Here is a 15,703-nt window from a genome sequence, read left to right on the forward strand (position 1 = left end):
CGATCGGCTTCAGTTAGCAGCAGTAGCGAAGGAATCGATCGCTCGGGTTCAGTAACGCATAGCCTGCAGTGCAATCGCTCGGGTTCAGTTAGAGCCCAACGGCCTCGCTCGGGTTCAGTTAGATCCAACGCCTCGCACACACGCACGTACATATACGAGAGAAACGCGCATCGCTCGGCCCCCGACCTCCCACCGTAACTGGGAACTCCTCGAAATTTTCCTCGCCCTCGCTTCTACCATGGTTTTTTCCGTCATGGACGGCCCAAATAATGTCATGCAGCTGCATCTCCGGCCCGCCCAGGATGAAAAGCCCATTTTCTGTCATGATTTTTTGTCATAGAAGTAGGAGCCCACCACATCTATGATGATACCGAGTTTTGTCACAATTATCGTCATTAGAAGTGTCATATGTATGACAGGAAAAAAATTCGTTCGGCCCAAAATGTCACGGATGTGTCTTTTTTTTGTAGTGATGATATACGTATAGACTGAAGTTGTTTGATGTTTGAAGTAGAATATATGATCAACCTTTTCCTCACAAAAGATATGAGAACTAAAGAAAGTATTTGATCATGTTTCAACAAATGAAAGTGTTCAATCGCAAGAAAAACAAAAAAAAGTGTTAGTGCACATATTTGTTTTACATGATAAAACTCTTTCAACAACTCCGCCTATGTTGTCTCAACATAGCCGGTCCCAAGCCCGGGTAAAGGAGAAGGGTTGTGATATAGGCTTGGTGAGCCAACGTAAAAATTCAGCCACTCTTATGGAGATGAAACCCAAAGAAAATTCGTTGGGGCGTAACCCTCTCAGTGGCGTGCCACACCGGAACTTGGGTGTGGTGGAAAATGGGCAAGGGTCGGGTCGTCACCACCCCCCCCCCGGTGGTGCGCCGTATCTTGATCCCGATACGCTGGCAAGTGAGCAAGGATCGGGTCGTCGCATCCTTTGTGGCGTGCTACATCGGCGCCCGGAAATGAGCAAGGGTATTCGCATTTGACTCGATGAGTGCGAAGGGTAAGGAAGCTACCCAACCCTAGGAGGATTCACTTAAGTAGCTGGAACGTTGGGTCTCTAACAGGGAAGCTTCGAGAGCTAGTTGATGCTGCGGTGAGGAGAGGTGTTGATATCCTTTGCATCCAAGAAACCAAATGGAGGGGACAAAAGGCAAAGGAGGTGGAGGATACCGGCTTCAAGATATGGTACACGGGGACAACTGCAAACAGAAATGGCGTAGTCATCTTGATGAACAAGAGCCTCAAGTATGGAGTGGTAGACATCAAGAGATGTGGGAACCGGATTATCCTGGTCAAGATGGTAGTTGGGGACTTAGTTCTCAATGTTATCAGTGTGTATGCCTCGCAAGTAGGTCACAATGAGAACACCAAGGGGGAGTTTTGGGAAGGCCTGGAAGACATGGTTAGGAGTGTACTGATTGGCGAGAAGCTTTTCATAGGAGGAGACCCCAATGGCCACGTAGGTACATCTAACACAGGTTTTGAAGGGGCGCATGTGGGCTTTGGCTATGGCATCATGAATCAAGAAGGATAAGATGTCTTAAGCTTTGCTCTAGCCTACGACATGATTGTAGCTAACATGCTCTTTAGAAAGAGAGAATCACATCTGGTGACCTTTAGTAGTGGGAAATACTCTAGCCAGATTGATTTCATCCTCTCGAGACGAGAAGATATGCATGCGTGCCTAGACTGTACGGTGATACCTAGAGAGAGTGTTGTACCTCAGCATAAGCTGGTGGTTGCTGACTTCCGCTTTCAGATTCGTGTCCAGTGAGATAAGTGTGCGAAGTCGCTAGAACAAAGTGGTGGAAGCTCAAGGGGGAGGTAGCTCAGGCGTTCAAGGAGAGGGTCATTAAGGAGGGCCCTTGAGAGGAAGGAGGGGATGCGGACAATGTGTGGATGAATATGGCGACTTGCATTCATAAGGTGGCCTCGAAGGAGTTTGGAGTGTCCAGGGGAAGGAGAAGCGAAGATAAGGATACCTCGTGCTGGAATGATGATGTCCAGAAGGCGATTAAAGAGAATAAAGATCGCTTCAGACGCCTATACCTGGATAGGAGTGCAGACAACATAGAGAAGTACAAGATGGTGAAGAAGGCTGCAAAGCAAGCTGTCAGTGAAGCAAGGGGTCGGGCATATGAGGACCTATACCAACGGTTAGGCACGAAGGAAGGCGAAAGGGACATCTATAATATGGCCAAGATCTGAGAGAGGAAGACGAGGGATATTGGTCAAGTTAAATGCATCAAGGACGGAGCAGACCAGCTCTTGGTGAAGGACGAGGAGATTAAGCATAGATGGCGAGAGTACTTCGACAAGCTGTTCAATGGGGAGAATGAGAGTTCTACCATTGAACTGGACGACTCCTTTGATGAGACCAGCATGCATTTTGTTCGGAGAATCCAGGAGTCTGAGGTCAAGGAGGCTTTAAAAAGGATGAAATGAGGCAAGGCGGTGGACCCTGATTGTCCCCATTGAGGTATAGAAAGGCCTTGGGGACATAGCGATAGTATGGCTAACCAAGCTATTCAACCTCATTTTTCGGGCAAATAAGATGCCAGAAGAATGAAGACATAGTATATTAGTACCAATCTTCAAGAACAAGGGGGATGTTCAGAATTGTACTAATTACCATGGAATTAAGCTGACGAGACATACAATGAAGCTATGGGAGAGAGTCATTGAGCACCTCTTAAGAAGAATGACAAGCGTGACCAAAAGTCAGTTTGGTTTCATGCCCGGAAGATCAACAATGGAAGCCATTTTCTTGGTACGACAACTTACAAAGAGATACAGGGAGCAAAAGAAGGACTTGCATATGGTGTTCATTGACTTGGAGAAGGCCTATGATAAGATAGCGAGGAATGTCATGTGGTGGGCCTTGGAGAAACACAAAGTCCTAGCAAAGTACATTACCCTCATCAAGGACATGTACGATAATGTTGTGACAAGTGTTCAAACAAGTGATGTCGACACTAATGACATCCCGATTAAGATAGGACTACATCAGGGGTCAGCTTTGAGCCCTTATCTTTTTGCCTTGGTGATGGATGAGGTCACAAGGGATATACAAGAAGATATTCCATGGTGTATGCTCTTTGCAGATGATGTGGTTCTACTTGACGATAGTCGGGCGAGGGTAAATAGGAAGTTAGAGTTATGGAGACAAACCTTGGAATCGAAAGGGTTTAGGCTTAGTACAACTAAAATTGAGTACGTGATGTGCGGTTTCAGTACTACTACGTGTGAGGAGGAGGTTAGCCTTGATGGGCAGGTGGTACCTTACAAGGACACCTTTCGATATTTGGGGTCAATGTTGCAGGAGGATGGGGGTATTGATGAAGATGTGAACCATCGAATCAAACCCGGATGGGTGAAGTGGCGCCAAGCTTCTGGCATTCTCTTTGACAAGAGAGTGCCACAAAAGCTAAAATGCAAGTTCTAAAGGACGGATGTTCGACCCGTAATGTTATATGGTGCTGAGTGTTGGCCGACTAAATGATGATATACGAGATAGAGTTGGGTAGCACCAATTGAAGACAAGCTTGTACAACATCGTCTGAGATGGTTTGGGCATATTCAGCGCAGGCCCAGAAGCTCCAGTGCATAGAGGACGGCTAAAGCATGCGGAGAATGTCAAAAGAGGTCGGGATAGACCGAATTTGACATGGGAGAAGTCCGTTAAGAAATACCTGGAGGATTGGAGTATCCCCAAAGAACTAGCTATGGACAGGGGTGCGTGGAAGCTTGCTATCCATGTGCTAGAGGCATGAGTTGGTCGCGAGATCTTATCACCTCTAGCCTACCCCACCTTCTTAGGGAATAAAGGCTTTGTTGTTGTTGTCCTAATAAAACTCTTTCAACCATCTACTAAAATCTCACGTTAGTATTGGACCATGTTGTACGTAAGATGGGTTTGGACTTTGGAAATGGAACAGTGAAATATTTTGAGGTTGGTAAGCGATGGGGGCATGAATTTTTCACCATTCACCCATAACCTCAAACCCGCCATAGAGATATGAATTTTCCATAGACCACCATTGATTTTCTTTTCTCTACTTTTTTTGTGAGGTTATACCGCCGTTACTAAAGTCACCTCATTCCCTGTCCCACGTATCAAAGAAACATAGCTTCGAGCTGCAATCAACATATCCTTCAATCCAAACATTGCCCTGAAAATCAACATATCCTTCAATCCAAACATTGCCTTGAAAATTAAGTCCAAAATAGTTGCCTATTTCTGCCAGCTGTGCGTCTGGAGTTTGGAGTCCTCCATGCATTTGTTCTGGAAATGCCCGCTGTCACTACAAGTCTAGACGAATGCAGCGAACACAGGCGGCTGTAGCTCCCTCCACCCTTCGAAATGGCAAAGCAAGGCTAAGCCGACGACCATCGTTGCTGCAATGATCGATGTAGCGCGGACAGAACACAAGAAGGCCATCAAAACAACCATCATCCTCATCCTCTCCGGGATTTGGAAGGCTAGAAATGAGAGCACATTCAGAGGAAAGGTGGCAACGCATGCTACCATCACAGCGGGCATCCGACGAACACTTTAATTTTGGCACCAAGCGGGAGCAACTTTTTTGGAGAACCCTTTCTGGGACCCTCCCTGAAAAATAGTAGCTTTAGCATCTTTCATGCTTCATTTGCATTTCTTCTTCTTTATCTCCTTTGATCCTCGGATCAAAACCCGCACTTGATGTTTTTAACACCTGCTCCCCGCTTTCGATCAATACAAGCCAGCAATCAGCTGGATCTTTCAAATAAAAATAGTTGCCTAGAAGAGAATGTGCTGGCAAATGCTTTGATGCTTTTTTTAGGTAAATGTCGTCGCTTTATTTAATCAAAAGCCTTCGGAATTTCATCCGAGAGTACATTTAGAACATAGTCTGGGGTGTCCTCCACCCACACCATACACAAATCCTCACCTACGCCAACTTTAGCTAGCTTGTGCGCGACAACATTAGCCGAACGACGAATCCACGAAACTTTAGACTCAGAAAAAGAAGCAAGCAGGGTCTTAATCTCTTGTATCCACGCTCCAGCGTTAGCGCGATCCTTGTATCGGTTTTGCAGCCTTTGGACGACATGAAGAGAATCGAGCTTGACATGGACCCTATTTGCATGGATATCCCTCGCCACTTCCAGCCCCCTCTTGCACGCCAGGATTTCAAGTGCTTCCGGTTCCACAATGCCTTGAAAGACATGACATAGCTCCGCACGGAACGCGCCTCCATGGTCTCGGATAACTGCTCCCGCTCCTCCCTTGTCACCTCCTCTATGCACCGCTCCATCGGAGTTGATCTTGAGCCAGCCTTCTTCAGGTGGCCTCCACTTCTCTTTGACCGGCGCCGCTGTCGGTTGCCTCTCTTTCGCATGAACTGACGTCCACTCATTCATATATGACACAACAGTGCCCATTATTTCATGTGGTGCAGCAATCGCCCTTCCATCCCTCGCTTCGTTTCTAGCCAACCATATACCGTATGTAGCTTGAACCATAGCAGCTCGCTCCTCATTGCCAGCATCGGCAAACCACCCGAGTAACCAGCTAGCTAAAGCACCCTGGGAGTCGATCTGACAAGGTGGGATCGCCACCGTAACTCCCTTTTCCGAGTGAAGAAGCTGCCAGAACAGCGTAGAATGTTGGCACGCCCAGAAACGGTGCAGCACCATCTCTTCTCGACCACACACAACACAAAAAACACCGGGTTTGATGCGACGTCGGTGAAGTTCAGCTCCTACCGCAAGCCCATTCATAATCATCCTCCACATATGGATCTTTGCTTTGGTTGGCGCATTTGTGTCCCACAAAGCCATATAACCTCTGTGATGCGCCACTGTGCTCGAGGGACCCGACTGTCCGGTCCCCGATCTGCTCATGGACATTCGCAAGTGATATGCAGACTTGACAGTGAACTCTCCATTCTTTGTAAAATTCCGCGCATGAAAGTCATCAGTTCCAGGACCTCCCACCCCTATTTGCCTGATATCGTGTGCATCCTCGGCAGAGAACATTGCATGCAGCTTGTTCAAGTCCCAGCCATGTCCATCATGTGCAAGCAGGTCCGCCACCTTTGTAATGCCTTGGATGTATAGCTGGCCCAGTGGCCGCATACTCCCCGTCCTTGGGATCCAGTTGGCGTGGTGGATCTGCACAGAGCTGCCATCTCCAATGCGCCATACAAGCCCCTCATTGAGTAAGTCCCTCCCATGGAGAATGCTTCTAAAAGTGAACGACGTGGAGGGGGGTGCTGTTGCAGATAATATTGAACCCTCCTCAAAATAACGAGCTTTAAGCATCCTTGCGCAAAGAGATGTTTGATGATGTTATGTACCTAGGGTAGGGTCATGGACCTATCTAGGATACCATACCCAAGGACATCCTTAGACGAAGCTATCTTCCAGTCGACCAAGAGAGGCTCCACTCGACCAAGAGAGACTCCACTCGACCGGCTAGAAGACACTCGACCATGAAGACGCACTCGACTGTCAGAAGCTCGGGATCTACTCTGTATGCAAACGGTCTATAATTAAGTAGTCTTAATGGTCATGATGACACTTTATGTAGGGCGTTACCAGTAACGCCCGGCCTTAATGTACTTTAACCCTCTGCTACGTGGGTAGGCTGGGGTCCTGGCGTCCTCTATATAAGCCACCCCCCTCCACTGGTAGAAGGGTTTGCACCCCTGTAACTCATATACACATAAACCAGTCAACCGCCTCCGGGCTCCGAGACGTAGGGCTATTACTTCCTCAGAGAAGGGCCTGAACTCGTAAAACACTCGTGTGTACAACTACTCCATAGCTAGGATCTTGCCTCTCCATACCTACCCCCCATTCTACTGTCAGACTTAGAACCACGACAGTTGGCGCCCACCGTGGGGCCGGTGTCGTAGCGACATTTTTGGAGAAGTTGCAATTTGTCCGATCACCTTCATCATGGTTTCTGGCAGAGCTCTGGTCGAGGGCCGCGAGATCCGTCTCGGTGCGCTCGCTTTCATCGCCGACGACTCCGCTTGGCTCCAGGAGGCACCACTCGACATTAAAGCGCTCCCCGTCCGCGGGGCGACGCACTTTCGGGCGTGTGTCCGCGGCGTCCTGCTGCGGCAGGCGTCGACCCCATACCGGTCGACTCCTGTGTCGTCCTCCCTCCCTATCTCCCACCAGCGTAAGCGCTCCGGTCGGTCGAGGCTCCAGCGATGGGTGAGGCACGCAGTGGCTCGCCAATCGGCCACCACCCAAGTCGCGGCAATTGAGCCTGACTAATCTCTCTACGGCCTGTTCGACCTGTCGACTGGCTCCATAGAGACTGCATCCGAATGCGATAGCAGTGATCCAGCGGCGGAGGTCCTGATGGTCAACGGTCCTCGTATCCCTCCTGGTTTCCCCCGCAATGACGGGATGGACGACGGAGGCGACCCCGCTCAGGCCCACGAAGAGTATCAGCCCGAGCCACTCACTTCCCAGCAAAGGGAAGAACTTCGCCGCCGGAACATGGATGCCCTGCATACTCCCATTGCAGGAGAAACTCCTGAAGCTCGTCCCCTGGAAGAGGCGCGTTTGGCCAACTTGGCTGAACGCACTCGACTGGAGAACCTCCAGCGAGCACTCGACGAGCGTGCGCGTCAACGAGTACCCGACTCCCGCCGACGTCAGCTCTTTCCGCAACCGACTCAGGTATATCGAACCCCGATTCAAAATTTGGCAGTTGCAGCCCGTATAGCGGAGTCAATTCAGCCCTCTCAGTCGAAGGCTGGAAGAGGCTTGATGCAGATCAGAGATTTGCTCCGGGCGGCAGGAGATCAGAACTCAGCTGTGTTGCAGTCACGCAACAGGATTCACAGTCGATCCGTCGCTGTGAATATTGTTCAGTCGGCTCACAGTCCAAGGTCGCCTCTGAGGCACGTAGGACGTGAAGGCCGGTAGGACCATTATGACGATCGATTTGATCGTGATGACAGGTGTCGAGTGCCCACTCCTCCCCCGAGAAGTGGGTCTAACGCCCATCGGCAGCAAGATGACAGACGCCAGCTCAGTATTGGGCGGAGAGCTCCAGTCGACCCCAGAGAGCCGGGCTTTGACGCGAGATCCATCATCGTGCAAGGTTTGGTCGACCGGAATAGAGCTCATAGAGGTGGTCATGACAGAGATGTGCCCACAAGCAGCCGAGTCCACGTTTCAGGTACAGAATGTTTTAGCAGAGCAATCAGAGCCGCAGTGATACCCCCCAACTTCAGGTTGGCGACTGGGGTGAGTAAGTTCACCGGAGAGTCTAAGCCTGAAACTTGGCTTGAAGACTACCGGGTGGCTGTTCAGATTGGTGGCGGTAATGATGAGGTGGCCATGAAGCATTTGCCACTTATGCTAGAGGGTTCAGCCAGGGCGTGGTTGAATCAGTTAGCTCCTAGCAGCATTTACACTTGGGAAGATCTTTCCGGAGTGTTCGTCAGGACGTTCGAGGGAACTTGCAAGCGACCGGCCGGATTGACAGAGCTGCAAGTTTGTGTACAAAAGTCGAGTGAAACTCTGAGAGATTACATCTAGAGATGGATCACTTTGCATCATACTGTAGAGAATGTGTCGGAGCATCAAGCGGTCTGTGCCTTCAAAGACGGTGTCAAGAACAGAGAGTTGAGCCTGAAGTTTGGTCGAACTGGAGATATGACCCTGAGTCAGATGATGGAAATAGCCACCAAGTACGCCAATGGCGAAGAAGAGGACCGACTCCGGAGTGGCAAGTACAAGCCGAGTCAGTCGGATAAAGGAAACTCCAGTCAGAAGCAAAAGCGAAAAACCGAGCCAGCTGCTCCTGGAGAGGCTCTGGCCGTGACTCAGGGCAAATTCAAAGGGAAGCCCAAAGGATCTTTGGACCCCAAGAAGGTAAAAGATAAGGAAGGTAACGACGTGATGGATCTACCGTGTCATATCCACACGAAGAAAGACGAAGAGGGTAACTTCATATACCCAAAGCATACCACTCGCCAGTGCCGGCTCTTAATCCAGCAGTTTCAAGGGAAACAGCCGAAGGACAAAGAGAAGGAGTCGGACAAGGCTAAGGACAAGGAGGACAGTGATGGAGAGTACCCTTATGTCAACTCCACTCTGATGATTTTTGCCGATGTAGAGAGCAAAAGTCGACTGAAAGTGATCAACCGTGAGGTCAATATGGTCGCCCCGGCGACACCAAACTATCTGAGATGGTCGCAAACTGCCATTACTTTCGAACAGTCTGATCATCCTACTCACATTGCCACCCCTGGGAGGCAAGCGCTGGTGGTCGACCCAGTCGTCGAAGGCACTCGACTCACGAAGGTATTGATGGATGGCGGCAGTGGATTGAATATACTGTATGTAGAGATGCTCAAGGGAATGGGCATTCCGATGTCCAGGCTCAGTTCCAGCAACATGAGTTTTCACGGAGTCATCCCAGGAAAGAAGGTTGAGTCCCTCGGCCAAATAACTCTGGATGTAGTGTTCGACGACTCGAAGCATTTCCGCAAAGAGAAGCTGACATTTGAAGTCGTGGATTTCCGAAGCGCTTACCACGCTATTTTGGGAAGGCCAGCCTATGCACGCTTCATGGCTCGACCATGTTATGTGTACCTCAAGTTAAAGATGCCTGGCCCCAAAGGCATGATCACCATCACTGGCAGCCGGAAGAAGGCAGAAGTGTGTTTCCAGAAAGGCTCAAAGATTGCGGATGACCAGATAACAGTGGTAGAGCTGGAGGAATACAAGAAGAATGCAGATCCGAGTGATTTGCTGTGAGCCAAGAAGCCCGCCACAGAGTCAGCATTTCAGTCGTCCGGGGAGACGAAGCCAGTTCATATCCACCCGACTGATCCCAATGCAGCTTCGACCCATATTTCCACAACACTCGACTCTAAATAGGAAGAAGCGCCCATCCAGTTCCTCCGTGAGAACTAGGACATCTTTGCATGGAAGCTAGCTGACATGCCGGGTGTTCCCAGGGGGCTGGCTGAGCATCGCCTTAGAGTCGACTCAAAAGTGAAACCCGTTAAAGAACATCTTCGACGGTCCGCCGTTCAGAAGAAAAAAGCCATTGGCGAGGAAGTGGCTCGACTCCTTGCAGCAGAGTTCATCCGAGAGATATACCACTCCGAGTGGCTCGCCAATGTCATCATGGTTCCCAAGAAGGACAACTCACTTCACATGTGCATTGATTTCAAACATATCAATCGGGCCTGCCTGAAAGATCATTTTCCTCTCCCTCGCATCGACCAAATTGTCGACTCGACCGCAGGATGCGAGAGATTGTCTTTTTTAGACGCTTATTCCGGGTATCATCAGATCCGTCTGTATGGACCTGATGAAATCAAAACAACTTTCATCACTCCATTAGGGTGCTTCTGCTATATCACCATGCCATTCGGCCTCAAGAATCCCGGAGCCATGTTCATGAGAATGATTCAAAAGTGTTTACTCACTCAAATCAGTCGGAATGTGGAAGTGTACATGGATGATATCGTGGTCAAGTCGCGAAAGGGTTCCGACCTATTGACTGACCTAGCTGAAACATTTGCCAATCTCAGAAGGTATGATATCAAGCTTAATCCATCGAAGTGCACATTCGGAGTACCTGGCGGAAAGTTACTCGGTTTTCTCGTTTCAGAACGAGGAATCGATGCTAACCCAGAAAAAGTCGGCACCATACTCCGAATGAAACGCCCTGTGCGTGTGCACGACGTCCAGAAGCTTACTGGATGCTTGGCCGCTTTAAGTCGATTCATCTCTCGCCTCGGTGAAAAGGAATTGCCCCTTTACCAACTTATGAAGAAGGCAGACAAGTTCGAGTGGACTCCAGAAGCTGATGCAGCGTTTGCCGAGTCTGCTCTCCACCCAGCCGGTGCTTGCTGCTCCAATCAGCAAAGAGCCTCTGTTGCTTTATATTGCAGCCACAGGACAAGTCGTCTGTACAGTACTTACGGTCGAGCGGGAAGAAGAAGGGAAAGCCTTCAAAGTTCAGCGCCCAGTGTATTATCTCTCTGAAGTTTTGACCCCATCGAAGCAAAGATATCCTCATTATCAGAAGCTCGTATATGGGATCTACATGACCATGAACAAGGTTGCTCATTATTTCTCTGATCATGACATTACAGTCGTCAGCGACGCACCATTGCCAGAGATTCTGCACAACAGAGATGCAACTGGTCGAGTGGCTAAGTGGGCGATTGAACTCCTTCCCCTTGATGTCAAATTCGAGGCAAAGAAAGCCATTAAGTCCCAGACTATAGTAGATTTCCTTGCCGAGTGGATTGAGCAACAGCAGCCGACTCAAGTTCACTCGGAGCATTGGACCATGTTCTTTGATGGCTCTAAGATGTTAAATGGTTCTGGTGTTGGGGTTGTTTTGGTTTCCCCCCGAGGAGACAAGCTCAGATATGTGCTCCAGATCCACTTTGATTCCTCCAACAATGAATCAGAATATGAAGCACTCTTGTATGGGCTGCGCATGGCCATTTCACTCGGCGTCCGTCGCCTTATGGTTTATGGCGACTCAGATTTGGTGGTCAATCAGGTGATGAAGGAGTGGGACGTTAGAAGCCCAGCAATGACTGGATACTGCAATGCAGTGAGGAAGCTTGAAAAGAAGTTCAAAGGGTTAGAGCTCCACCACATACCCCGACTAAAAAATCAAGCAGCTGACGATCTGGCGAAGATAGGATCCAAGAGAGAAGCCATCCCCAGTGATGTGTTCTTGGAGCATATCCACACTCCGTCAGTCGTAGAAGACCCTTTTACCGATGAAGCTCCGCAACCTAAGAGTGTTACGGATCCGACTAAGGTTGAAGTCCCAGCAGTGGTCGACCTGATCATGGAAGTTTTGGTAATCACTCCAGATTGGACAGTACCATACATCGCGTATATCTTGAGGAAAGAACTCCCGGAGGACGAAGAAGAGGCTCGACAGATCGTCCGCCGATCTAAGGCCTTTACCGTGATAAGAGGACAGTTGTACAGAGAAAGCGCGACTGAAGTTGGTCAGAAATGCATAACACCGGAGGAAGGTCGAATAATCCTTGATGACATCCACTCGGGGACCTGTGGCCATCATGCATCCTCTCGGACCATCGTGGCCAAAGCATACCGAGCCGGATTTTATTGGCCAAGAGCGAATGAAATGGCGAAGGAGATAGTCGACAAGTGCGAGGGATGCCAATTTTACTCCAATATGTCACACAAGCCCGCGTCAGCTTTGAAGACTATACCACTCGTCTGGCCCTTTGCAGTGTGGGGTTTGGATATGGTCGGTCCTTTGTGAACAGGCAGAAGCGGTTTTACCCATGTGCTGGTAGCAGTCGACAAGTTCACTAAGTGGATCTAAGCTAAACACATCAAGAACCTCGATGCCGGTACTGCTGTCAGCTTCATCAGAGAATCGATATTCAGATATGGGGTTCCGCACAGCATCATCACTGACAACGGGTCAAACTTTGACTCCGAAGAGTTCAGAGCTTTCTGCACATCTCAAGGCACGCGAGTCGACTATGCTTCAGTTGCTCACCCACAGTCGAATGGACAAGCAGAACGAGCCAACGGTTTGATTCTCAAAGGGTTGAAACCCCGTTTGATGCGTGATCTTAAGCATGCGGCTAGTGCATGGGTCGACGAACTTCCCTCAGTGCTTTGGGGGTTAAGGACCACGCCCAATCGGTCGACTGGAAGAACTCCATTCTTCTTGGTCTATAGAGCTGAAGCAGTCTTGCCGAGTGACCTTCTCCACAATGCTCCCCGAGTCGAGCTCTACACTGAAGCTGAAGCAGAACAAGCGCGGCAGGATGCAGTCGACCTTCTAGAGGAAGAGAGGGAGATGGCTCTGATCAGATCAACCATTTACCAACAAGCTTGCGTCGCTTCCACGCCAAAAACGTGAAGAGTCGAGCCTTCCAGGAAGGAGATTTAGTTCTCTGAGTGGATCAGCAGAAACCACACAAGCTTGCTCCTTCTTGGGAAGGTCCCTTCATCGTCACCAAGGTTCTCCACAATGGAGCATACCGTCTTTACAATGTTGAGCATCAGATCGACGAGCCCCGAGCTTGGAATGCGGAGCTTCTCCGCCCCTTTTACACCTAAGTATTCACTCGGATGAGTTGTAATAAAAGTACTTCTGTAGTTTATTTATCAAAGACAAGAGCTTTATAATCTTCCCAGTCATCATTATTTCTTTTGTCCACTCAAAACAATCCCCCAGTGGGTGGCTTGGCTGCGAATCCGATTCGCCCAAGTCTGTAAAAAAAATCCTAACCGAGTGGTGAGCCAGTCTCCCACACGAAGGCTTAGCTGCGAAATCCGTTTCGCCTAAGATAAACAAAATCCTACCGAGTGGTAAGCCAGCCTTCCACTCGGAGGCTTAGCTGCAGTCCAAGTACTCGCCTAAGATAAATAAAATCCTACCGAGTGGTAAGCCAGCCTTCCACTCGGAGGCTTAGCTGCAGTCCAAGTACTCGCCTAAGATAAATAAAATCCTACCGAGTGGAGAGCAAACCTCCCACTCGGGGGCTTAGCTGCAGTCCAAGTACTCGCCTAAGACAAATAAAATCCTAACGAGTGGTAAGCTAGCCTTCCACTCGGAGGCTTAGCTGCAGTCCAAGTACTCGCCTAAGATAAACAAAATCATGTCGAGTGGTAAGCCAGCCTTCCACTCGGAGGCTTAGCTGCAGTCCAAGTACTCACCTAAGATAAACAAAATCCTGTCGAGTGGTAAGCTAGCCTTCCACTCGGAGGCTTAGCTGCAGCATTGCGCTCGCCTAAGTACAAATACAATGTGCGCTTCGCAAGGAGGACGAGGTGCAGGTCGACTGCTACCCTCTCCTTCCGAGCTACGCCACAAGTACAACATGCACTCTGCAAGGAGGACGAGGTGCAGGTCGACAGCTACCCACTCCTTCCGAGCCACGCCACCAATACAAAATCCTACCGAGTGGAGAGCAAACCTCCCGCTCGGGGGCTTAGCTGCAGCCCAGTGCTCGCCTAAGTATCTGAAATCCTACCGAGTGGAGAGCAAACCTCCCACTCGGGGGCTTAGCTGCAGCCCAGTGCTCGCCTAAGTATCTGAAATCCTACCGAGTGGAGAGCAGACCTCCCACTCGGGGGCTTAGCTGCAGCCCAGTGCTCGCCTAAGTATCTAAAATCCTACCGAGTGGAGAGCAAACCTCCCACTCGGGGGCTTAGCTGCAGCCCAGTGCTCGCCTAAGTATCTAAAATCCTACCGAGTGGAGAGCAAACCTCCCACTCGGAGGCTTAGCTGCAGCCCAGTGCTCGCCTAAGTATCTAAAATCCTACCGAGTGGAGAGCAAACCTCTCACTCGGGGGCTTAGCTGCAGCCCAGTGCTCGCCTAAGTGTATTGGGGAACAAGTCGATTGCAATGAGCGCTTCGCTTTAACCTGCAAAAGACACCTCAAACCAAATGCAAACATATTCAACGTCGAATCCAAGTTTGAATAACACCTAACGGAACCGGAAGTGCTCAGGCCTAAGCCTGTTAAGGTTTGTCGGTTACAAAACTCACTCGGCATACCGAGGCAAATTTAAAGTATCAAGCTCAGAAGTTTTTTACCCCTCCTGTGGAGGGCTGGAAGGTGCAACAAACTCGTCCAGATCAATTCCATCTGCAATCCGAGTGGCAGCAGCAATGAAGGTCTCCATGAAAGATTTGAAATCGTGCTTCTTGGTATTAGCCACCCTAAGAGCCACCAGCTTGTCCTCTCGTGCATCCTTGCAGTGAACGCGGACCAGAGACAGAGCAACATCCGCACCGCACCTGGCCGAAGACTTCTTCCACTCCTGCACTCGACTTGGGACCTCGTTCAGTCGAGTCATCAGAGACTCGAGGTCGTTCTGGAGTGTTTTTCTTGGCCAGAGTGTTGTGTTGATGCGAGAAGTTGCGACCTTCAGCCTTGTCGAGATAATCGATGATAGCAGCAGCACGAGATTCCAGCAGGAGCACATTCATGGCGACTTCATCTTTCACGGGAGAGTTGATGGGATCCAGGTTTACTTCCAGTCGACCAGTCTCCTCTTCAAAGTTCTGACAGAACTCTGCAAGCACAGCCACCGAGTCAAGACAAACAGTCGGAGGTTACAATTAAAATATTTGTTTGAAACAAAGTATTACCTTCAAGCATGAGGAACAACTTCTTGGCGAGTCCACCCAGATAAGCCTCTAGATCGTTCTTCTTTCTCTTCAACTCACTGGCCTTGTCATTCAGGGTGGTCTTGTCACTTTTCAGTCGACTGACCTCCTGGTTGGCAGCATCAAGAGCAGCTTTCAGATTGGTGTTTTCTTCTTCAAGCTTGGTCACTGAAGCCAGTTTCTCATCAGCAAGCCTGGTCTTCTCTAAAGCAGTTTTTTGCATCTCAGCCAAGTCAAGCTCTTGCTTCTTCAGAGCATCCCTCACTTTGTCTGCAAAGTTACAGTGAGATTAGATTCGGAAACAAGTAAGAGGCAAAGGCAGTCGTCAAAGGCCTCACCAAGCATACCTTTAGCTTCCTCCTTCGCCTTCGTTAAGTTCTCTTGGGCCAGTTTCAGATCGAGCTCGAGCTGAATGTGTTTGTTCTCCAACTCAGTATAACGAGCCGCAAGGTCACAGGATTTCTACAAAGAACCAATCGACAGATGTCAAAGACAATTCATTTCCGAGTGAGTAAGGAAAAATCA

Source organism: Triticum dicoccoides, chromosome 1B, assembly GCF_002162155.2.
Source record: "Triticum dicoccoides isolate Atlit2015 ecotype Zavitan chromosome 1B, WEW_v2.0, whole genome shotgun sequence".
NCBI classification, from domain to species: domain Eukaryota; kingdom Viridiplantae; phylum Streptophyta; class Magnoliopsida; order Poales; family Poaceae; genus Triticum; species Triticum dicoccoides.